The sequence below is a fragment of the Hemicordylus capensis genome, chromosome 1, assembly GCF_027244095.1.
Source record: "Hemicordylus capensis ecotype Gifberg chromosome 1, rHemCap1.1.pri, whole genome shotgun sequence".
NCBI classification, from domain to species: domain Eukaryota; kingdom Metazoa; phylum Chordata; class Lepidosauria; order Squamata; family Cordylidae; genus Hemicordylus; species Hemicordylus capensis.
In genome coordinates, this window is record NC_069657.1 from 212,880,260 (window position 1) to 212,905,933 (window position 25,674).

At 43.9% G+C, this 25,674-nt stretch overlaps 1 long non-coding RNA gene across 1 annotated transcript; it reads right to left on the minus strand.

Moving 5' to 3' along the window:
• Nucleotides 1-5,124: 5,124 nt before the first annotated feature.
• Nucleotides 5,125-25,455, minus strand: LOC128339567 (uncharacterized). Its single transcript, XR_008313095.1, has 3 exons — nucleotides 25,377-25,455; nucleotides 21,301-21,355; nucleotides 5,125-5,211 (listed from the first exon to the last, which is right to left on the minus strand). It is a non-coding gene; the product is annotated as an uncharacterized LOC128339567 (long non-coding RNA).
• Nucleotides 25,456-25,674: the final 219 nt, after the last annotated feature.

The following is a 25,674-nucleotide window of genomic DNA, read 5'->3' on the forward strand; positions in this document are numbered from 1 at the left end:
TGCTACAAAAGTCTGTTCAGCCTATGGTGTAGTAAAAACAAACAAATAAATAAAATTAATCAGGATCCCAATCCAGCTTTGAGAAAACACTGAAGCCAGTATATTCAAGCTTGAGGGGGACAATTCTTGTTTTCCTTCACAATGGGGAAGGCTGAAGAGGGCTGTTTTGTAGTAAGGAGAACACAAGATTTGCACACCATACACTTTTTTCTTTATTATCAGACATCATTTCTTTTGCCTTTCTTCTCTCCAGTCTCCACCTCTCCCTACTTGCTCCTTCAACCCTCTTCTCTCTGCCTTTCTCCTAGGTCCCTCTAGGGAAAAATGTCTGAAAAGAAAAAATGGAATGCAGCTTCAGCTGGTGTGCATATAGAGGGAAAGCATCCTCCATACACTTTAGATATAGGCTGATGATTCTGATGATGGTGGTCCAAAATCACATCACAGAACCTGTTGCTGTTAGGCTGGGGCTGTTATAAGGATTTTGAGGAGTCACTTTGTATTGTTGGAACTCCTCAGCATAAGAAAGAATTCAAAAGAGTATTTAGCACTGTCCAAAATTAGGTTCTGTGATGGGAAACAAACATACCAACGAACAAGTGAGACAGCAAGAATGGGATTCACATTCAAAGAAACCCTTCCCTAACACTCTTTCCTAGAGAGTTCCTGCTGAAATGTAAATAAACAGCCTGGATTGCTACTGACATGTCAGAGGAAGAAATACATTTCTGTGAGTCTTTCTTTGGTGTGTCAGGAACCTTATCAATCCTTACCCTTCAAGGTCATTCTTCTCTTATACACTCAGCAAGAATTCTGTGCATACAGCAAGCTACGCTGTGGGTAGAAGATCCAAACTGAATGAGCCCTTTCTCACAATCGAGTGAGAGGGCTCGAGGGCAGGCGGTGGGGAAGGCAGCAGAAGCTTGACTTTACAGAAGAAGATCCACATGGAGTCGCTGGGTGTGTGAATTGCGCGCCCAGACTGTCTGTGGCTGCCGTGGGCAGCAGGGAGGTGCAGGGTTAGGATGTGTTGTCCCGGCCCCCAGAAATCCAGCAATGCACCACACCAGTGCATGGTGCATTGTGGGGATCTCCCCAGTGACAGGCGGGCACCTAGCAGTATTTCAGCATCGGCTGAAAGCAGCTGGCGCTGACAGTCAAACATAGTTAAGGGAGCACTCAACCTCATTTAACAGCCTGGCTTGTTAGCTGGGTTTGCCACCGAGAGCTGTGTGGCTCCCGGAGGTTCCCATGGGAGTACTACTCATGGGCAGCCAAGCCCGGGCTTAGCTGCCGTAGCCCAGTCTTGGCTGCTCGTGAGAACAGCCTCTACCAGTGTTATAGCGTGGTTAGAGTGTCAGAGTAGAACCAGGGAGACCTGGTTCAAATCTCCACTCGTCTATGAAGCTCACTTTGAGCAATCGCTTTATCTCTTATTACTGATGCTGTTTTAAAATCTGTTTGAAGCCACTGACAGAAATGATCAGCCTTGAGGTTTCGTGCCCTCAATACGTTGAGAATGCTCAGACCTTGATATCTTCAACCAGGTACTGAGGAGCTGCTATCTCTGTCCTGAACCATGTTTGGATGGAGAGTGTGGTCAAATATATGAGGGGGAATAGGTTAAAACTGAATCAAGACAAGATGCACTCTGTGGGTCTGCTCTTGAAGATGACTTCAACGCATTCTGTGGGGCTGCCCTTGCAGATGAGTCAGAAGATCCAGCTGACGCATCCTAACGGGTGTTGGGAGTTGAGTGCATATCCATCCTCTTTTGCTCCAACTGCACTGGTTTTCTAGTTTGCTTCCAGGACCAATTCAAGATGCTTGTCTTAACTTTGAAAACCTTGTATGGGTTTAAGGACCCTCATACTTCAAGGCACCTTTCTCCTTGCATGAAACAACTTGCCAGTTGACAGCTAGTCAACCGGCCTTACTATCTGTGCCAATTTGTGGAAGGTTTGGATAGTGGTAACCAGAAATTGGGGGCGGGGGCGTGTTCTGAAACTGCCCCACATCTGTGGAGCCTCCTTCCTGAAGAAGTGAGGGAAGCTTTCTTTTCGGTTTCTTGGAAGGGCTACAACCTCTGTCACCAGGCTTTAGTTTACAACATTGTTCCAAATGTTGTTTATTGTGGCTGTTTTTATGTTGCTGATTGGTTTCAAATTGCATTTTTGTTACAATGCCAACAGCTTTGAACATTTCAGAAAAGCAATATATAAATATTTTAGTTAACCAATGAAGAAAGTAAGGAAGCAGAACCTGACAAATATGATTACAGCAAGAATATGCAAAGAAAGTGAGCAAGCAAGCAAGAGCTCTCTACAATCCTCTGCAGACTTACTTGGGTGTGAACCCTACTGAATTTTGTGGGGCTTACTTCTGATAAACATGTATAGCTGATACATAGGGATACAGAATGGGGGTTTGTAATGTTTGTAGCAGAACTACTTCCATGTGTTAAAGTCTTGCAGGATTGCAGGTGTAATGGTCAACTATGGATCTATTATTATTACTATTTACAGAAGGCATTCCACACCATCTCCAGGCACACTTATAGCTCACTCTTCTTATAAGGAAACTCAGGTGACTTGCATAGGTAGTGTTCAGGACCTTAGCGTTGGCAATGGAATTGTATCATTTGCCTTCAGACCATTGCTTGATTTAAATTATCAGCCCCAACCAGTGTTCTCTACAATTTTTTTCATCTATATGTGGGATGAGTTTTGTTTTGGGCGGCAGTATCATGGCAGTGTGTGCACACCTGAATTCAGAGTGGGACCTTTAGAACCTAAAATTCTAAAATTAACTGAGCAGACATCAAAAACCATGTGTGTGCGTGCACATGCTCATGCTTTAGGGGGAACACTGATCCCAACAGTTGTTTAATTGTACAAATACATTATAAAGCTATTGTGATGGAGAAATTATCAAGTTGGAAGTAACATTAACATTTAATGAGTGGCAACTTGGGAGCTTTAGATTTAAAGAGCTGCCTTGGTACTGATAAGTTCCATCTGACAACTAATCAGTTCCACTGACTATGAGTCAGTTTCACATGATTCCCACAACTAACACATTGTGAATTGTGTGTGAGCTTGATCACATGCAATCACATGATGTAACACATAGAAATGTTGGCAGAGTTGCATAAGATTACATCAAAAGCTAAAAAAGAAACCTGTGAATCAGTAAATATAACCCCTTATCATGGTCTCCTAAAAATGTTGAAATACATCATTTCATTTGTTTAAAGAGATGCTTCCAATATTCAATTCAAGGAATGGGGGAAATGCTCAGTTGAAAGGATGGGAAAGCACATTAAATGCTACTGTCAATATTAGAGACAAATTAGGGCATTACTTCAGGAATATTTCATATTGGAGACATATTAGAAAAATACTTCAGGAGAAAGTATGCAGTTTCTGCATAGAAATCCAAGAAAGTAGACATGATAGTCCAAAGGAGAGCATCTGGTAAAATAAATGAAGGAAATATAAGCAACATTGTAGTTGGAGTCCACTATAAATGATCATATAAATGAGAAGAGAAGAACACAAGAACAGCCCTACTGAATCAGGCCCACAGTCTATCTAGTCCAGCATCCTGTTTCTCACAGTGGCCCACCAGATGTCTTTGGGAAACCCACAGGCAAGAGATGAGGGGCTGCCCTACCTACTGCTGTTGCTTCCCTGAAAGTGTTAACGGTATTTAAATACTTTAGCGTTTTAAAGGCATCTTGCCTCTGAGACCAGAAGTGGCCTATAACCATCAGACTTGTAGGCTGTCTTTGGACATCACGCCAAACCATGCCAGAGGTTTGAGTTTGTGCTCATCTGAATGCAGGAAACCTCGGTTCTGTTAAAAAAGTGACCCAAAGTTTCCAACCACAAACCTGAATTTGCATCCTCGGTTCCTCCTCAGTTTCACTGCTGAAAGCTCTGGTTGGAAAGCGGCAGTGTGTCATCCAGAGGCTGCCAGCTTTTGGAACTGAAGTGGAGGATAGGAAGCTCCTCCCTCTCTCTGTCTCCGATTGGCTGCCATGGCTACATGAGAAGGAGAAAGCCCATGCAGCCAGTACTTCCCTGCGTTCAGGCTCCAGACTCCAGATTAGGATCCTTGGAAGTGTGGAATGGGAGGAAACCGCAGGTCTGTTGGACCCACAGTTTCCCATTATGTGCAAAAGCGGCCACAGCCATTGATAGACCTATCCTTCACGAATTTCTCGAAGCCTTTTTCAAAGCTATCCAAGCTAGTGGCCATTACCACATCCCATGGCAGAGAATTCCATAGATTAATTGCACAGTGTGTGAAAAATACATCCTTTTGTTGGTCTTAAATTTCCTGACAATCAGTTCCATGGGTTGACACCTGGTTCTAGTGTTGTGAGAAAGGGAGAAAAAATTCTTTCTGCAAATGCATTTGTATTTTTCCTTTGTTTCTTCATATGCTATTTTAGATCAAGACCACCAAGGAAACTTTGCTGAAGTGATTCACTCTTTTCCTGAAAAGAAAGCTTTTGATGCAAGGTAGGAAATGGCAGGGAAATTGCTAGTTCAGATTTGAGGAGTCTCTGTGGAGCATTACCCATACATTCTAAACAAGAATACAGTATTGGTTGCTGTATTAGCTCCAGTTGCAATAGACTAGAAACAAACACCAAACACACTGTCATGTGAAAATTCCTGACACTAGCTGCACATTCATGCCAAACAAAGAAGGTTTTTCTCTTAAGCAAAACGTCCAAGGAATATTAGCAAGGCACTTTGATGCAGGAGGTTCACTTTTTCCCTTTTAAAACAATCATCCACTTGTTTTAGCTGTTAGTGGTAGTTACAGTTAATTATTTTTAGCTCTTGGCTAAAGCAGAAGTCCCTGCACTGTATTGATAAACTTCTATCTTACACCCACGTCTTAATCAATTTTGAGCTTTGCTTCCCACTGGAATTAGCTTTTTATTGTTGACAAATATCCCCTTATCTTCATGTTCCTTGTTTTAATTTTTTTTAAAAATGTGTGTGTAGAAAACTGCCAGCCACCACATAGAACAATTAAGGCTAAATAATGTTGACTCAAAAATAAATAAACAAATAAATAAATGGACAATTTTATTTCTTTTCTTCTTCCTGCAAACTCCATTGTGGCTTTCTGGATTCATAGCCTGACTGTTCAGCTCAATTAATTAAGCTTTGGAATCTCAAGAGAATGATGCTGTTTGAAAAGGGAAAAGAAAAAGAAGAAAAGAGAAATAAGTTCCAAAAAATGTCTTTCTAATTAATATTAATGGAGAGTGTTGGCATAGTCTTCTTGTGTGCACTGAAAATTGGTGTCTGTTTTGTAGTATATCTGTATATATAAAATGCTGTCAAATACAGCTGAACATTAACTGAAGTGTAGTATCTCATACTAAAACTGTCAGGCATCTAGGGTCTATGAACCGCTCTGCCCAGCTATTGGCTACTCTGTGTTCCTGGAACACAATGATAAATTCATACTATTAAATGCTAACAATATTTGCTGCAGTCCTGCTGTGGTGACTGTAATAACTCCTCAGACACTGGGTATACAAAGGCGGAAACTTTATTGGAACCACAGGAAGACCATCCATGGTGCCTGACAACTACCAATAAGGAGGACAAAAGTAGTTCCTTACCTCCCCAGGGCAGGGGTTCTCAAACTTGGGTCCCCAGATGCTGTTGCACTACACTCCTTATAATCCCCAGCCACAATGGCCAGCCACTGTGGAAGTTCTACATCTGGGGACCGAAATTTGAGGACCCTTGCCCTGATGGGGTGTCTAGAATCCACACCCACTAAGGGAACATCACCAAATTATCAGCTTGTCACAACTAGTGATACTGTTCAATAATATCTGGCTCTCACAGGAAATTTACTTCACATGCAATGTGAAGAATTTGGAATGCGCTTCCCGTGCGAATAAGGGCCTCCCTTTTTCTAGCAGCTGTGAAAAAGTGTTTGAAGACTCATCTTTTTACTCAGGCTTTAAAAGTTTTTAAATTTTAGACTGTTTATTGATTTGTTTTAAATTGTTTTTAGAATTTTAATTGATTTTAATGTTTTGTTTATTGCTTTGTTGTGAACCACCCTGAGACCCTGGTTGGGGGCAGTATATAAATACGGTAAATGAATGAATGAATGAATGAATGAATGTGGTATTCTCTCCCTTGTTCTCCCTGTTCTCTCCCTGAAAATGATCTGCTCACAATTTAACTAAAAAGTATTGGAAGTTAAGTTTTATATTATCAGTACAGGAGGACCTTGTTACTCGCAGGTTCAGCATACATGGTTTGGCATATTTGTGATCGGTTAATGGACACCTGACCTTAATATATGTGGGGGGGGGGAGGGGGGAAAGGGTTAATTTGTGTATCCGAAGATTGGGGGTAGCCAGAAATGACTTCAGAGGTCATTTCCGGCAGCCATTTTGTGCTCAGGAGCAATTTTGTGACTCATTTTAAAACAAAAAACCCCATGCTTTTTCACCAAAAAATGGCAGAATTCAGTCTCCTGGGGACACTAATGGACTACTGGGGTCCCACGGAGCATGTTAGGACACTTTACTTGGCTTCCCCCCCATGTTTTTGCCTGTCCCCTGCCCACTCAGGAACCTACCCCCAGGTTTCCATTGCCTGAATGCATCAGAATTCATGGTTCCAGTATCCGTAGTACTTGCTGAGAATGGAATCCCCGTGAATACCGAGGTCCTCTTGTATAATAGTTGCACCATGAGAAAGACTGTGCAACAGACTAGCAAGAGGCCTAACAATCTTTTGCCTACAAGCAAGACTTGCTCATGAGCAATCCAAGGGTTTGCTGCCCAAGCCGTGGGGCTAGAGGCAGGAACTCTTTCCAGGGAGAAGAGACTGTTTGTGACTTCTGCTGCGCAGTGAGAAGTCAAGATTCCCCAGCCATGATACTCCCAAGCAATCTTGCCTAACAAGCATACTTGCTCAAGAGCTATCCTAGAGTTTGCTGCTAAGCCACAGGGCAACAAGCAGGAACTCTGTCCATGGACAGGAACTGTCTGTGACTTCTGCTGTGCAGTGAGAAGTCAAGACTTCCCCAGCCATGGTGCTCTCACTCTCAGCCTCGCTATGAGCAAACTGCCTGCTTGAGCATCGCTCTCAAGCTCCTGTCTCCAGATACAGCATCTCTCCTTCAGCTGAAAGCCCCACCACTCTCAAGCCTCTGACCCTGGTAATATGCAGATCCACAAGCCTTGGATCCCTCCATCCTTTCCCCTTCTTCTCCTTTCTCCTCTTCCCCCTACTAATTCCTGATCTCCCCAACCCACGCCAGTCCTCAACCTTCCTTACCCCCCCCCTTTCAGCCTATATCTGAATTATATTAGGTTCCAGGAGGATTTAATACACACACATATGATAGTTAGGAACACTGGGTGAATGTTGTTGCTGGCTATGGTTGAAATATTGTTAGTAATTCTGATAGATTGTTCTGCTTTCTGCTCAGTTAGATTGATGTTGTTATTCTTTGTCCTCAATAAAGCCCACTTAATCATTTAGGATTGCTTTGATCTCCTTTCTATCTTGCGCACCCAGATCCTACATGGTCACCATATAAAAGAACTGGTCATTTTGTGACACTGGTGAAGCCAGCCTAATTTCATCTGCTAGCTCCTAAGCACAAAACCCAGGCTTGGTTCACTACAATTTCTGCCACATTCTTTAATTTGCCCTTTGCACAGTTCTTTCCATCTCTGAGTTTCCATCTCTAAGAGTGACATGGAAGTTTTAAAAAAAAGGTGCCAACAGCTGTGTTACTCCAGCTAAGCAGTTTGAGACTCTTTCTGGGGAACTGGAGGACATCTCAAAAGTGCATGACAACAATGAAACTTCTTGCATGGATTTACATTCAAAGAATTAACTGTTGCTAACTTTGCTGAATTAGGAGCAAGGTTTTGTGTGAGAAGAACTGTGGCAATCCTTTGAAATTGGGATTTTAACTGGGTTAAAAATCATTGTAGCAATACAGAAAGGAAGTGCTTGAAAAGACGGCTGATGCATCTGAGCATATTCTCTTTCTGCTCTAAGCTAATTGAGTATACAATTAATGTGTACACTGAAGCTGTTGTATGTACTTATGTCAATGCATCAGGGATAAATTTCAGCCTTGGCACAAGCATGAAAAAATATTAACCACAGTGGGGATTTTCTTCATGGCTGGCTTTTGGCCTTGCACATTTAGCAAAGCTGAGCCAATAGCTGTCAGGATCCATTTTCAATTCGTTTAGGCAACACTGATGTGCTTAATAAAAACAAGAAGTAGTACCCACTGATGCCACTATGTTGTGCTATCACTGACTTATGGTATCAGATTCTAAGGGAAGGCTTTGATTCTTTATTCAACATTCACTTTTGGTTTTTTGCAGTGGTTATGTACAAAAAACATTTCTCGTTTTATTCCCTGTATAGGAACATTCAGTTTAGAAACATTTATTTTCTGACAACTTTCTGGCTTTTCTGCAGAGTTCTGGTACGTTAACAGAGTCCAGGTCTTAGGCCTTCTGTCAATTTGCCTGTAACTTAGTTCAGGGATACTGAGTTTCCCTGCACTTAAACTTGCTTTCAGCCCAGACTCAAAAGGTGCTTGTGATGATGTCACAGTCATGGACAAGCTTGTCATGCTGCTGAGAGGAAGTGTAGTTAGTAGTGTGAGACTACAGCTTCTGCTTGGGATGGACTGATCATACGGCTAACTAGCCCTGAATGCAATTTTAGCCACAGACACTTGAGTTGTATGAACTGGCCTTAGCTTAAAAAGCCAGAGAGCTGTGGCATAAGAGTTGCGACACAGCAAGGACCATTGAACAGACAGAAGGTACGGTTGTTCTCATGACCATTAACTGGCTTTTCCTCCTACCTCCTTAAAGACCTGGATACAACTGCCAGCTAGGAAGAAACCCTCTGAACCAGTGGTTGTTAAGCAGACAATCACTGTCGGCATTTCCAACCTTGATTGAACTCACACACATGAGCAGAAAATGGAAAGGTGCACAGCTCCTGAACTTGGGAAGGAGACTTCTCCTACATCATCATATAACCAGCCTGGTATTAAGCATTTCATGGCTTTCTTTATAGTCATCAAACATTCTGACAATTGATCTCTTCCTCTGGAAGGTATTAGATAGTAAAATGCAGTTGTGAGTGCATTTGGCCTTGAAAGAGCAAACAATGAGGCCACAGTGATAACTATTTTTGTTTGCCTACATGATTTCATCTCTCTCTCTCATATTTTTATACCACCTGATATGTAAATCTCTAGGCGGTGATTTTAAGCCTCATGTATGGCTTGAGCCATGAACTGCAAGGCATTTCACTTGTGGAACTTCTAGTGGCATGCAAAAATGCAGCAGTTTGGAATTGCTGTGCATGAATTGATGTGCTACCAAAAAAAAGAGTTGCTTTTCATGCAGTGGTTAATTTGCTCCTTCAGAACTTTTGCTGCACTGCCATGTCTTTCTTCTAGTGTCTTGATAAGTGATTTAGAGCACAGTAATCAGTATCCAAGACACTTTCTTCTAGTGTCTTGATAAGTGATTTAGGGCACAGTAATCAGTATCCAATAATAGATCAGCTTTGATTAGATTAACATGGAGACCATTCACAGAATTGGTGTGGACCAGCAGGCAGAGTATTGGACTTTGGAATAACATTACAACCTGGCCAACTGTATTGCTGAGAAAGGCAGAATATGATAGCATCATACCAGTCTTCTTGAGATGGGCTATACAGCCAAACAACAGTAAATTGGAGTGGGGGGCAATTCCCAATGGAGAAGAAGCAGGTATGAGGCAAGGTGCTGAAACTTTCCTCTGCTCCCTGCTTTTTTCTTTGCAGCCCGCCACCCCCGCACCCGGTTCCAGGCCATTTCCCCTTCAGCTAATAACATTTCCAGTCTTTGAATCCAGAAGGGAGAAATGCGGCTGGCGAGGGAAGAAGGGGTAGGGTGGGGGAAGAAGCAACTGGTGCAGCAAGGAGTGAACATCCTCCCTCCCCACTGCTTGCATCTGCCTTTTCCCTGCTAGGAACTGCCCCATCACCTTTCCATTTGACTGTGGCTGAAGACAGTCCACATTCAAAAGCACAGGTCTGTCACTATGATGAGCACTTCTGGTCTGCCCTCAATGGCTAAGGGCAACTCGATATCTTCTAGTGGCTTCCTGCAGTTCTGATTTTGGTGCTTTAATGCAGGGTTTCTTAACCTTGGTCCCCCAGATGTTGATGGACTACAACGCACATCATCCCCAGCCACAATGGACATGGCTGGGGATGATGGGAGTTGTAGTCCATCAACATCTGGGGGCCCAAGGTTAAGAAGCCCTGCTCTAATGCATTGCTGAGAGAGTGAAAAGCATCTCTGGGAAAGGGGATTTCTATCCCTGCCCCAGGACAACTCTATAGTGAGCACAGGAAGCCAGCTAACCAGAAAACCTGCGTGACTATGTATGAGCTAACAGGGTCCATCCAATCTGGGGCAGTGCAGGCTGAAGCCCCTTTCCATTCTCAATAATCTCTTTTGTTTCATGCTTCTAGATCATTTAGGGTAGGACAACTGAGATAAGCAGGCTTTCTTCTTCTGAAGTCCAGTTTGGTTGTGGGAAAGTCACAAGGGAGAAAACATTTCCCTGCCTTTTTGTGTGATTGAGTGTTCTTTTACTACAATTCATGAAGCAAAGTCATAACTGTGATTCTCCTTTGTTGATGACAAAGGTCTCCTTTGTTGACGACAAAGGTCATGCTCATCTGCCATGTTGTACTTAAACGTGCTCTTAACTTGGCTCCTGGCCTATGTCTATTCACGTTGCCAGGAGCAGCGTGGACGTATAGTCATACATGCTGCTCCCAGCAGCACTGGTCAAGTGGGTGTGCCGCGTGTGCGCCACAGCAGTTCAGAGCGGTCATCTGGGGGCAGTCAGGTTGAACCCTGCCTTCCCCACCACCACTCCCCGTGTGGTCATGTGAACAGCCCTTAAGTCTAATGACTGAACCAGAAGGAAATATTCTAACAAATGCTACTGCACAAGGATCTGCTGCTGGTAGATTCTTCAGCAGACAAAGTGTCTTGGAACGAAAAGAGGAAAGTAATACTTAAGAGTGATGGAAGCTTTATTTTATATTTCTTTCCAACTTGTAGACAGCAACTCTATTTATACTATGCTTCTGGGTGCTTTGTGTTTAGGGATGCTAAAGGAAGAAGAAATTAATCTCAAGGATAACATCCTTATTGCTATCCCCAAATCTGATTTCGCTGCTAAGAGTCTCAAAGGAGTTCTACTCCATTTTCATAAAAAGAAGGGGAATGCACTGGAAGAAATATATGAAGCCAAGTAGTGCAGTAAGGCAGGATGAGACTCTGGTTGTCAGCTTACGAGACTGGGGATAGGAGGAAGATGATTTGCAAATATAAAGGAGATTTGCAAGTAACTGAAAAAGAAAATAAAAGATTTTTTCATCCTTTGAAAAAATCCTCTTCATATCCTCTTTCTCCCAAACATGCCACCTTTATTTATAAAATCTTAAAAGACTTGCATCTAAATATGTGTTTACAAATATAGACAAGTACTTGAGAAATTAGCTGGTTGTATGTCTCTGCCTTTACTTCTGCAGTAATTCAGAATAGCCACCTTTGGAGCCCATTCATTATCTATCTCCACAGCTGCTGTTGTCTTTATGATGGCTTTGTTTCATAGTTCTTGAGATGCAGGATATGTGCATGCGAGCAAATAAAGCTCATCACTGGCCTCCTATAGTAGCCCTATTCAGACATTGGGGCTATTCTCATGATTAACAAAAATCGGGCTAGGAGAGCCTAGCCCGATTTTTGTTAATCGTAAGAACCACCAGTTCTTGAGCGGCTAACCCACTCAAGTAGTCCGCCCCTTAGCCCAGGTTTGCGGAGCGAGTGCTCCGCAAACTCGGGCTATCTGCTTGTGATTAGCTGCCACGGCTACTCGCGAGTAGACCCCCGACCGGGAGTCGAAAAGCCACCTCCCGGCTCCGGGAGTCTCTCCAGTATGCCCTGCGTGCTCGTGCAGGGCTACTGGGGCTTCCGGGGGGTGCGTGGATCCCACTCCCCCCAGCCCCCACCGGCCCCGTCATGGAGCCGGCAACTGTGTGGGCGGCCGATCTGGCCACCCAGGGCTCCCTGCTCGGTCGTCTGCGGGGAGAGCGGGCTTAGCCTGCTCTCCCTGCAGTTTTGCAGAAAGTGGGTCTCACGGATCATGATACCCGCCTCAGCATGTTGAAGACCTGTACAATGAGTGTACAATATACACAGGTACAAATCTGTACACAAGAAGTACAATTGTTCAAACACATGTACAGCAGTGCACTTCCTATCTGTACCTTGCATCTGCGTGACCTGTATCCAGGTTTATTTCATAAACCAGGTTTGTTATTCCGGTTTATTTATCCAGGTTTATTAACACAGGTGCAGTCATTAACACAACAACATGTATGTACAAACATTGGTACATTCGTACAACGTAACAGCACTCCTCAGGGCATTATGAGTGCCCTGGCTGCTCATGGTTCAGCAGGCAAAAGTATGGAGGATGTCCCGCCACCCACTGTCAATCACCCCAATCACCCCTTTGTGCTGATGATCACGATTATGGCGCTGCTTGGCTGAAGGCCGCTGTGCTGCAAGTGTGATCACGGCAAATCTGTGAACTGCAACCAGTTTCCAACCAGGTTGCAGCTCAAGCATTCACCACAATCACACTTATGGTGCTGCCCCCTCCAGACTAACAGCACCATAACTGTGATCGTTGGCACAAGGGAGTGATTGACAGCAGGGTGGTTGAGATTTCCTCCCTGCTTTTGTCTGTGTCCAGGGTGTACTTCATGTCTGAACAGGCCTAATGGCACAGAATCACAGCCACCAGACTACCTCCCTCTGCATATACCCCAATGTATATTTTTAGAATATCCTTACTACTACTTATTACTATTTATATCTTGCTTTTCAATGAAAAAGTTCTCAAAGTGGTTTACATTGAAGAAGAAGAAAAAGATACTGAAGCTATTCACAGCCCTACCCAGGCAGGTTTGGGCAGCCATACGTGAAGCACCCTATGTGAAGTGCTGGGATAGAGGCTGACTCCAACGTTGCCTTCCTGGGTAGCCCTGGATTTTTACCTGGCCTTTAATCTGTTGGGAATTCTCTCTGGTAGAGAAACCCTTTTTCAATTATAGCAGAGTGCACAGAGGCACAACACAGTGGATTTAGTTAGACATGCGTGTCTGCTGAGAGTAAAGTAACTTGGAGCCAATTCATAGTTTCAAAATATATATATATATATATATATATATATATATATATATATATATATATATGTCATTTATTAGAGAACTCCATTCTAGATAGGAAAGTGAGGAGTTAGGATCTCTAATCTATCTAGCTAGCTGGATGCAGACAGATTCTGCATCTTCTCTGCACACATGGTGCAGGGAGAGGAGCTTGCCATGTTGCAAGGTAGAAGGGAACAGGAAGAGAAGGGAGGAAGTAAGTTAGTCCCTAGGAGTAGCAATCTACATTCCAAAGGGTTAGTGTCAGAGCAGTAGAGAAGGGATGACCAATGTCTTGACCCTCTAGCCCTCTGACTCACTAGTCTGTCCTCCACTGTCTCTGAGACAAGAGACAGCGCAAAGTCCTTAACTTCCAACATTATCTGGGTAAAAGGGTATGAGCGCACCCTTTTACCCAGGTTTGGGGTTGCGTGTCTGCTTGGACTGCAAGCAGTCTGAGCAGACACAAAGCGGAATGCCTGGAGCTCCTGGTTTGAAAGGCAACCCCTCAACGCACCAGCTCCTTGCATGGTGCATTTAAGAATATCTGGAGACCAGGGGACATTTCCCCGGCCTCCAGATGGCTACACGGCTCCAGGGAGAGCCGCTCATGTGAGTGCCTGAGCCTCATGGCCAGGAGATGACTGGGACAAGAAGATTGTCTGGGGGAAGGTAAGCCCAATCTTGCATTCCCCCACACCCTCCCCACTGGACTGCAATGTTAAAGTTGTTAAATTGCTAAATGTATATACCGCCTTTCATTAAAACAATCCCAAGGTGGTTTACACAGAATTTAAAAACAAGAATGTGAAAATGACACAATTAAAATATTAAGCTAAAAATATAAAACAAATCTGATTAGAAATTTAAAGCACAAGCATAAAAACAGTACAAAATACAAAGAAGCAGCAGCAGAGACAATCATATAAAAGCCTGGCTAAAAAGCCAAGGCTTTCTGATAATAACCTTATTATGACGCATACCAGCACTAAGCACTCACCAGTTAATTTTAAGAGAAATCTGCTTATGTGTTGCATGAGAGAAGGACCCTAGATTTATGTACATGGGTGTATAAAGATACAGACACGTCTTCCACATCATGCTCTTAAACAAAAAATGGTGCACCCAGCAATCAGAGTTGTGGAGTTCCCTCGGTTTATACAAGTCTGTTCTTCCCTCGTTATGTTTCAAACATTGGAGTGACTTACAAAAACGCTTTTTCTCTGTCATTAATGAATAATGTGGTAAGCAAGCCAGAGTGTTCACAAAATGAGAGCAGGTAGGTGCATCGACTTAGCTAATTGTCCCCCTCCCCAGATCTCATTTTTCTTAACAGTTTGCATTTGATTTAATTTTTGCTAATGACACTTTATAGTTCATCACCAGATTGAAAGCATCAGCGTCCCGCAATTTGCCATTCAGTCTGATCTAAACACAAAAGTAATTTTTCTTATAAAATGGGCACAGTAGTATATTGTTACGGCATATGGAACTATTAGCATTGTAAATTTATCTCTGCACATGGCACAGAAGATGCATTAACATCCATTAGGTTCAGGTATAGGCAAAACATTAACAGCTACCATTAGATCCTGTTGCACCACAGCATCCTTCCAGTAATGGGTGGGATGCCTTTGTACGGAGCCTCTCATCTAAATGGGAGCTATTCTGAACTTAATTACAAATTAATATTGGCCAGCTTCAAAGCTTCAAAACACAAGATTTAGCATCCACACTTAGCAGGATTTTTTTTAACAATGCCCAGCTCAGTTAAAATGGATAAATTATTAGGTGGTTCCCCCCTCTTTTTTAAAATGACAATTTATGTTTTCATTTTGCAAAGACTCCAGTAAGTCTTTCATAATGGTATTGCATCTGTGCTTTTTTAACCCTTTGGTTGACTCCATTAGCAGTGAAGAAGGCACTCGGGACTCTAGGAGCATCAAAGCCAGACCTATACACAGGGACTCAATAACCTTAATTTCAGTTAACAAAGTGATCTCAGGATTATGGTGGACAGAGAAAATGTATTTGCTTTCAGTGTGTTCCAGCATTTTGTGACCAGGGCGAGGGAGCAATTGCACTGGGAGCCAGCAAAGTATTTATATCACCTTTTCCCTTGCATCTTCAAAGCACTTCACATACATTCTCTCTGTAGTCCTTACAACAACCTTGTAGGATAGGCCAGCATTAGAGTGGAGCTAGATATTACAGAAGGCAAGGAACTACCACTGTAAACAGCATACCTATGTTGAATCCACTCACAATGACATCATGACACATGGCAAATGTACATGACATCAGAAATCATGAAAAAATGTTTGCAAGTCACATTTGGGGTTGGGACGATAGCTCAGTGGAATAGCTTTGCATGCAGAAGGTCAGAGCCGGGCATTCCAAGTAAGGCTAGGAAGGAGTCCTGCCTAAAACCTGGGAGAGCCATTGCCAGTCAGTGTAGACAATACTGAGGTAGATGAACCAAAGGTCTGACTCAGTAGAAGGCACCTTCCTATGTTCCTATGATGTTCTCCATGCTCCTGGCAAGTGGCAACTGAAGATACAGAGTGCAGTGGATGGACACAGAACTTGATACCACAATATAATAGCACAATATGAACTTGATTATCACTTTAATCAGGGAGGGGATTTGACACAGGAAAGGTGTTTCCTCAGATGTGCCATTTCACTGTTACCCTTTATTATAAGCCTAAGAGATGAGTGTGTGAAAAACAATGGCTTTCCTAAAGCCACTGAAAGATTTTGTGGCTCAGATGACGTTTAAAACCAGGGACTGGAAGTTCACAACACATTGAGGCTATTCCCACGATCGTGGAAAGTGGGCTAAGGGAGCTTAGCCCACTTTCTCTCGATTGTGGGAACCACTGGGCAAGCCCAGTGCTCCCAAGACGGCCAGCCCGCCTAGAACACCCTCCCCTTAAATGAGGTTAACGGAACGAGCGCTCTGTTAACGTCATTTCATTACTCGTGTGTTGCTGCGGTGTGCAGCGATGCACTAGTGGACCCCCCGACTGGGAGGCTGCAAGCACTTGCATGGAGCATCCTGGAACTTCCAGGGGCCACACAGTCCCCAATCCCTGCAGCCCCCACCGGCTCCGTGATGGATCCGAAAGGCTGCCCAGCTATGAGCAGCTGCTCATTTGTGAGGAGAGCAGGTTAAGCCCACTCTCCCCACAGAACCCCATTGGGCGCTTCACATGTGTTGTGTGAAGAGCCTCATTAACTTAATAAAGATGCAATCCTATGCTGGTTTGCTTGCAGGATGCACAGATTTGTGTAGGAACCGCTGAACAACTGTGTAGGTCCACAGATGCTGCTGAAACTAGTGCATGGCAGAAAAGGAGGGGCAGTTGGAAGCAGACCCCTACGCCTCTATGGTGGTATTGACGTAGTCATGAACTGAGGCAAGGATATCCCTAGAGAGGTACAGATTCTGCCATTCTTTGGCTGAAGACCTATGCACAGTTTCCTATGAGTAAGATCAACTGAGAGGTGTGTCTGAGTAGATGTGGACTGTGTTGGCAAAAAAACTCATACAAAAACACAGGTGAGAAATGATAAGAAAGCAAAAAATGATCATTAGACTCTTAAAGCATTTGAACCACTTAGGGTTTTCTTGAACAAAGCAAGTATATTGATTTTATAGCTGTTGGTAAGTCAGAGTTTGGATTGTCGTTTTCACAGCTTGGTGAAAGCCCCATGGGATTTGCCACATTTAAACTTCGCCACCCACAATATTTCCAGTGTTTAGCAACTATTCAGACAAGCCTCATGCATTTGCATAGAACAGAAAAGTCTGGCATGCAAGACTGCTAAAAGACTACAGAAAAATTGCAAGCGCTGTTCCTGTTTAGTGTCGATCATTTTAAGCAGAGGAACACAACACAGAGCAGAGGAACATTTCTGCCCGCATTGCTAACACAAATTCACGTCCAGCTGTGTTGCCTAGGGTTGTGAGGGGGTTAGTATTACCCCCTCCCCCTTGAATTTAAATTTGGAACCATCGGTCACTCGCTGTGACATTTTTAATGACTTTTTTGCGGATAAAATCTCTCAGATTCGGGCCAAGCTGGATTCCACAGTTACTGCAGAGTCTATTGTGGAGGGTCTAACCTCTCTAACCTCTCATGGGGTTAGACTGGATCATTTTCTGTTTGTGACTCCTGAGGAAGGGGACAAAACTGCTTCGGACTGTATGTCCTACAACCTGCTCTTGATCCTTGCCCAACTTGGCTTACCTCATCTGATAATCATATTATCGGAGAGGGTCTGGTAAATATTATAAACTAGCTGGGCCGGGTGCAGAGCATCTGTGACTCCACCAGCCTGCTTCTCCCCCCCCGCCCCACTTCTTCTCCCCCACCCACTTCTCCCCCCACCCCAGTCTAGCCCGCTTCTCCCCGCCTGGCCTGCTTCTCTCCCTCCCCCGGCCCACCACCTTCTCCCGCCCGCCAATTCCTGGCGGCTGGCCTGGCCCACCACCTACTCCCGGCAGCTGGCTGCCCACTGGTGGGAGCAGCCCGCTCCTTTTCCCACCTGCCCACCCACAGTTTCTGTCTGGCGGGCTGGCTGGAAAGCCGGCCTGCCACCTCCTCCCACCCACCTGCCAATTCCCGGCAGCCTGCCCGGCCCACCACCACCTGCTCCCAGCCTGCCAGCATCTGCATCCCTATTTCCCCCCCGCCCCATCACATTGCTAATCAGCAGCTGCTCGCAAACTCTCGTGAGAGCTGCTACACATGGGATCAGCAATGGGTACGGCTAGGAGAAATAAATGCTTCTCTGAGGGAGGGCAGGATGCCTCTTTGTCTTAAGGAGGCTATTATCAGACCACTTTCGAAGAAAATTACACTGGATCCCTCAGAGTTAGCTAATTACAGACCTGTTTCTAATCTTCCATGGTTGGGCAAGGTGGTTGAGCAGGTGGTGGCCTCTCAGTTCCAGGAAGTTTTGGATTATGCAGATTATCTAGCCCCATTTCAAAGTGGTTTTCATGTGGGCTATGGGGTTGAGACTGCCTTGGTCAGCCTGATGGATGTTCTCCAACTGGCTATCAACAAAGGAAGTGTGACTCTGCTGAACCTTTTGGATCTCTCTGAAGCTTTCAATACCATCAGCCATGGTATCCTACTGGACCGCCTGAGGGGGGTGGGATTGGGTGGCACTGTTTTACAGTGGTTCCGCTCCTACCTCCCTGACAGATTCCAGATGGTGTCGCTTGGAGATTGTTGTTCCGCTAAGCAAGAACTGAAGTGTGGAGTTCCACAAGGCTCTGTACTGTCTCCAGTTCTCTTTAACATCTACATGAAACCACTGGGAGAGATCATCAGGAGGTTTGGTGCTGGGTATTATCAATATGCTGATGACACCCAGATCTCCTTCTCCATGCTGACTTCATCAGGAAATAGCATATCTTCCCTAAATGCCTGCCTGGAGGCAATAAAGCAAGAACAATGGCAAAAAACCCATGGACAAAAAAAATAATGAATATATATAAATAAAGAATAATATATATGTGTATTATAAGAAAATGAAAAACCAGCAATCAACACACATGACATCAAACAGCCACATCGGTATCACACATGTAAACATAGATAAACATAAGGTCATATAAAATTGCAAAATGCAGTAACAAAATACACAAAATCATATGTGCAGATGTCCAAATGGGGTCCAAAATGTCTTCGAATGTGAAAATGCAGAGTACACACAGAACAAATGGTAAATTCTCAAATCCAGAGGAAGGGACCAATGTGCTCAGGAAGATGTCGTAAATGCCTGAAGTTCAGCTGATGATTCATACTTTCAAACGGAACAGGCAACAAGCTCTGAGGTGGCTGATAACAACGGGCGATAGGAGCCAAATAATGCCAGGAGAATGACCAAACGACAGCCACCCCGGGATAATAGCTGTTTCGCCAAAAGGCTTAATCAGAGGCAATTTTCCATAAATAAAGACGAGAGTGAAAAACCCATGGCTGTACAGATGGATTTATCAAGGCATGTTAAAGCCTGAAAAGACACCAAGGCAATAATGGGCTGGATGAGGAATAACAAACTGAAGTTGAATCCAAATAAGACGGAAGTACAGACTGTGGGGGAACAGGATCTGAGAGATGGTTTAGATCTGCCTGTTCTTGATGGGGTTACACTCCCCCTGAAAGATCAGATACGTAGCTTGGGAATGCTCCTGGACCCAAAGTTCTCCCTGGTTCCTCAGATTGAGGCAGTGGCCAGGAGGGCTTTTTATCAGCTTCGGCTGATACGTCAGCCACGTCCATTTCTAGAGGTGAATGACCTTAAAACAGTGGTACAAATGCTGGTAGCCTCCAGGCTTGACTACTGTAATGCACTCTATGTGGTGCTGCCTTTGTACGTGATCCGGAAACTACAATTGGTACAGAATGCGGCAGCCAGATCGGTCTCTGGGACAATATGAAGGGACCACATAACACTGGTTTTGAAAGAACTGCATTGGCTGCCGATATTTTATTTTATTTACATGTTATATCCCGCTCTTCCTCCAAGGAGCCCAGAGCGGTGTACTACATACTTGGGTTTCTCTTCACAACAACAATCCTGTGAAGTAGGTTAGGCTGAGAGAAAATGACTGGCCCAGAGTCACCCAGCTAGTTTCATGGCTGAATGAGGATTTGAACTCGGGTCTCCCCGGTCCTACTCTGGCACTCTAGCCACTACACCACGCTGGCTCTGTTTCTGGGTGAAATACAAAGTACTGGTTCTTACCTATAAAGCCCTTCATGGCTCAGGTCCAGGCTATTTAAGAAAGTGCCTCCTTTGTCATAAAACCTGCCGCCTGTTACGATCTGGAGAGGTCCGGTTACGGATGCCACTAGCTCGTCTGGTGGCAACCCATGACAGGGCTTTCTGTGTGGCTGCCCCAGGGCTTTGGAATATGCTCCCTGTTGAAATAAGAGCATCTCCTTCTCTGTTTGTTTTCAGGAAGAACCTCAAGACTCTCCTGTTTTTGCAGGCTTTTAATTAGAATGAATTTTAATAATTTTAAAACTTGCTTTAATATCTATTTTATTCTATTGTTTTTATTGTCATGTATTTTAATTTGTAACTTTTAAATATTTTAAGTTTTGTACACCGACTAGAGATGTACATATCAGGAAGTATAGCCATATGATAGATAAACAAACAGAGAGTATCAAAAGGCTATGAAAGTAAAGCATATGGATGACAACAGCAAAACCTCAATGACACACACACACACACACACAGCATTGCCTCCTTTTTTCCATGCTGACACACTGTGATCTGGGCTACACATGCCACAGAATCAGGTGATAGAATGGACCATACTAGTCCATTATCACCTCCATTTTGAGGTGACAGAATGGACCATACTCGTTAAACTGATAGGTGAATAATCACATTTTGTTTACTGTTGCCTATGTGGGAAAGCCCCTGCAAAGAGAAACAGGGAAGAAACTGGGCTAGGATTTTTTCTCCCTGATGTGCTAGCTTTTTCTTTGCAAGTGTTTTGTTTTTTAATGTAGGGGGAAAGCTCAAGTTTTTGGTGACTCCCACTGTTGCCTGAGATAGAAGAGTTCATTCTACCACTTCAATATTTTCCCCACCCCACTGCACTTCATGTGTAGGTCAGGCCTGAAATGGAATCTAGACATGCAGCAGAACAAGGTCAGGGGTGTAGCTAGGGGAGAGGGGGCCCATGTTCACTCCTCTCTCTGGCAAGGGAGGGAGAGGTTCTAGGCCAGCCTGCTCCCAGATGTGATACTTCTTTTCCTTGCAGAAAGATTGTTTATACAACAAAGCATTCAAAAATGAGGATGTTCCCTAACTCCAACCAGTGCAATGTTTATTAGTTCTTTATATTTAAAATATTTACAGTCCCTCTGCCCCCAGCACAATACTCCTCCAAGTGGCACACAAATATGGCAAAACAGTCCTTTCTGCTTACCTCTGACTGCAGCTGCCTCATTCTCAGCTCATTCTTCTTCATGCATAGACAAAGCCTGAATGTAAACAAAATGGTGTGCTATTGCAGGAAAGGTTTTTCCACTCACAGGCAAACATGAATCAAATAACATGAATATCCTATATTTTCATCTAAAGCTTTTATAGTTACCTGAACCACACCTGTAATTACTGGATACCTCAGGAAACAAACTATTTAAGGATGTATACAATATCAGAACTTTATTGCCCAGCTTGGATGGTATTTTGAACTAGCCTGTCTGAACATATAGGGTGTTGCCAGAAAACCATGTTTTGAGGTAAATATTTTGAGGTACCGCAAGGGGCACCCCCTGCAAGATTCACAGCATGGGACTACAGGATCGTAGTCACCATGAACTTTTCACCTTGCTCTTTGGCAAAAGTTGATCATTAAGCCCAGACTGAGCTTGACAGTCTGCCTTCAGGTGAAATACAGGAGGTGAATCAGTGAATAAACCTGTCAAAACCAATTGTTTGGGAGGAGATCCTCCTCCCATAGATAATATTTGAAATGTTTCTTAGCAAGATCACAAAAATGGTCAGTTCACACCCCATTAACATTGATTGATTTGACTAACGAAGATAAGGGAGAACCGCTCATAAGCAAATAAGAGATGTGCATCTTTGCATCGGGAGATATCATGATCAGGGGCGGAGCCACCATAGCAAAAATGGCCTCGAAGAACCCGGGCCGCGTACCTCAAGGGTCCCACCTCATGCCCCCGACCCACCCCCTGCGTCTGACGTCAGACATGGGGCAGGGTTTTGCTCGGAAATGGGGCACACCCATTTCTGAGCAAATTCACGGCTAGTGCTACATTTGCAGCGCAGCCGGAAGCGGCTCTCCCCGCTTAAAAATTGATACTATGTAAAAGTAATACTACATCAACATAGTAGTAGGGCAGTATTTATTTATTTATTTAATTTATATACCACCCTTCCAAAAATGGCTCAGTGGTACTCCATTTTGTTTACATTCAGGCTTGACCCTTTCACACAAGTAGATTATGGACTGGTTCAGATGAACCTCAGCCTGCCGCCATTTTTACATGCAATAAGGCTGGAACCTCTTCACAAAATGCACCTGTCCCTACATCCCTCATGGGTATGCCAAGTCATTCTTGACATGTCCTTTACCCACGTGTAAAGGGTGATAGTCTGAATCATCTCTCTACACCTGATGCAAACTTCTGTTTAAACAGAGTGGTTCAGCCTTTATATGTGAGTAAAGGATGTGCCAATATACATCAACACGTCTGTGAGTGATGAAGGTGGGGTGCATTCTGAGGAAGTTTCAGACTTAGCACATGCAAATGTGGCCGTGGGCTGAGGCTTATCTGAACTGGCCCTATGTTGAGCTGGCATGCCGGGTAGGGTGTGTGTGTGTGTGTGTGTGTGTGTGTGTGCATGCACATGTTCACACTCATCTCCACGTATTTACATGGGCCAAAGTCATGTATCATCCAAATTGACCCAATGTCAAAGCACAACCTGGCTCATTGTCAAAGCAGAGTGCAGACCCTCATTCTTATCTGGGTTTAGTTTGGTATCAACCAGATCCTGAAGCCATTTCCACAAGTTCTTTAATAATGTTCCTATTTTTAGAAATTGCAGTGAGAAAGCTATTTTAAATGAAGCAGAGAGAAAGGGAGCTGTTCTGTAGAAAGTCATCTCAGATGTGTGTGTGTAGGGAAAAATCCCACTGATGCTTTGATCCACAGCAGCGGATGTCTCAAACAGGCTGCTAATGAAACACAAGTCATTCTCTGACACACTTCACCATTGTTTTTTGTGCCTTCTGGTCCCACAAGGCAAACAGGTTATTGCTTCTAACTCCCACTGAAAATTATGGCCTGAGCAAACCAGACTTACATTGTGTCGACCTGCGTTATCAAGATGCCAGACTTCCTCTAAGATTAACTATTAGTGGCTCAAAGATAACCCCAGTCCCTTATATACTTTTCCTTCCTCCTTCCCCACCTTAAACTGGGACATTGAATATAGACAAAACAGGATGCCATCACAGGAAGGCCACCTTCCGTCACAGGCAGATATAAATCTATTTGCAAAACTAAAGCCAATTTTAGATAATCTTACTATGGTCTTAGAGAGATGAATGAGATATCCCATTAAAACACACAACACGTAGATTTTCAGGAAAGAAGTAGTTTTGCCCATTCCCGCCGCCCCGCAAATTGGATATATGTGACAAAAGAAAAAAGAAGAAGAGATAAACACTGGTTATAACCCTTTGAGATCTCCATAGCAATTGCCTGTAAGAGCTCAGGCTTCAGTTGATTGAAATGCATCCTCCATAGCCATTGGCTCAGCTGTTGTGGTATCGTGTCATGTTAATAAACACTCCAACAGTGCAGCAATTTACAAAAAGCTGCCAGCATGCAAAGCTTAGGGACAGGTGTGGCTATGTGCTGCTGATGGAGGAAGCTCAGTGTGTTCACTCCTCTCCCTGGTGGCCCCTCGGAGTGAGGGAGACAATGAAGAAAATAGGGAAGGCTGGAGCTGGGGGGCCCTCAAGAGCTGGGGGCCCAGATTCTTTGAACCCATTCTTTGAACCCATTTGTTTGTTATATCTTTGTGTAAACCACCCTGAGCCATTTTTGGAAGGGCGGTATAGAAATTGAATGAATGAATGAATGAATGAATGAATGAATTCTCTCAATTATAGCTACACCCCTGAGCTCAGTAGAGGTGGGTATATGTAGCACAACTGAACAGAGTCGTATCTAAGGAAAATAGCGCCTAGGGCAAGCATTGAAATTGCGCCTCCTGTCCAAACATCTGACACCTGTCTTTCAGATCTTTACCATAATATCAGCGGAAAAATACAAGTCTGACGGTCACATACAAGTCACATATCTGAATATGTGTACAGTGACTTATATTATATTAATTTTTTTAAAAAAAATTACCTGTAGCCCCTTTGGGGGGCTTCTAAAGTCTGGGGGGTCTGAAAAGGTTTCCCCTCCCCCCTGCTGGCCTCTAGGGCCTCACAGGGACCATTTAAGCATGTGTGGTGGCCATTTTTTAAAATAATTTTTTTTAAAAAAATGGCAGCTGAAAACAAAATGGCCACCACGCATGCTCAAATGGCCTCTGTGAGGCCTGGTATGTCCTAGGGCCTCAAAGAGGCCATTTGAGCATGCACGATGGCCATTTTGTTTTTGGTAGCCTTTTTAAAAAAAATTAATTTTAAGAAATGGCGCCCCCCTTCAAGTGGCACCCGGGGCATGCGCCCTGCCTGCCCCACCCTAGATACGCCCCTGCAACTGAAGCATAGACTGGGTTGACTGAATGTTGTGCTCTCAGTCATGCTGTGTATTAGCTACTTGATTTTAATATTTGTTACACTGTTCTTCATCCCAAGGATTGTCAGAGCAGCTTACAATATACCTAGAATCATAACTCCTAATCATAAAATCATAATCATAAATCTTACAATATACTTAAACTCATAACAACAAAAGAAAATTAAACAGCAGAGCAACTTTGCCTGCTAACTTGGCAAAGAGGCACCTTTTAACGTGGTGATTCTCTTTATTTAGCAAGGGGAGAGTAACTGGCCCTATCCACCCCCACCACAGTACCTCCTGCTGGGGTCTGTCTTATGCTTCTTTTTAGATTGTGAGCCCTTTGGGGACAGGGATCCATCTTATTTATTTGTTATTTCTCTGTGTAAACCGCCCTGAGCCATTTTTGGAAGGGCGGTATAGAATGAATGAATGAATGAATGAATGAATGAACTGGCATAAGCAGCACAAACTAGAGTTAAAGCAGCAGTTTTAAAAGGCCTAGGAAAATAATTAAAAAGAATTTCACCTGGTGTTAAGAACTGTCTGACTTTGCTCCAATCTTTCCTAGGGAGAGAATCCAAATACAAAATGAAAAAGCCCTCTCTTGGGTCACCGGCTGCTTGACTTCTGGTGGTGATAGGCAATAGTGGCCCAAAGTATTTTGGTACATGAAGTGGGGAGCCAAAGGTCACCCTCCCACCCCTTCCTGTGTCCCCAGCCCCCTTACCTGGCAGTGAAGCAATGATGTGTGGGGCCTAGCCTATACCTCCCTTCTTCCTGTGAGATATTGTGTGGAAACGTTGTTGTAATATGTCCAGCCAGTAGGTAGCACTAGCATTTTGCTAGCAATGATCCTAATTGGAGGCAGAGTCCTTCCCTACTTCCTGCCTGTACTTCTTGTTGAACTTGTGTCCCTTCCTGCAATCCAATAAAGACATCTTCCCTATAATTGCTGCCTTCCTCTGAACTCTCATGCCAGATATCAAGCTCTTTCCTGGCATTTGGGGAAAGTACTAATACATAGT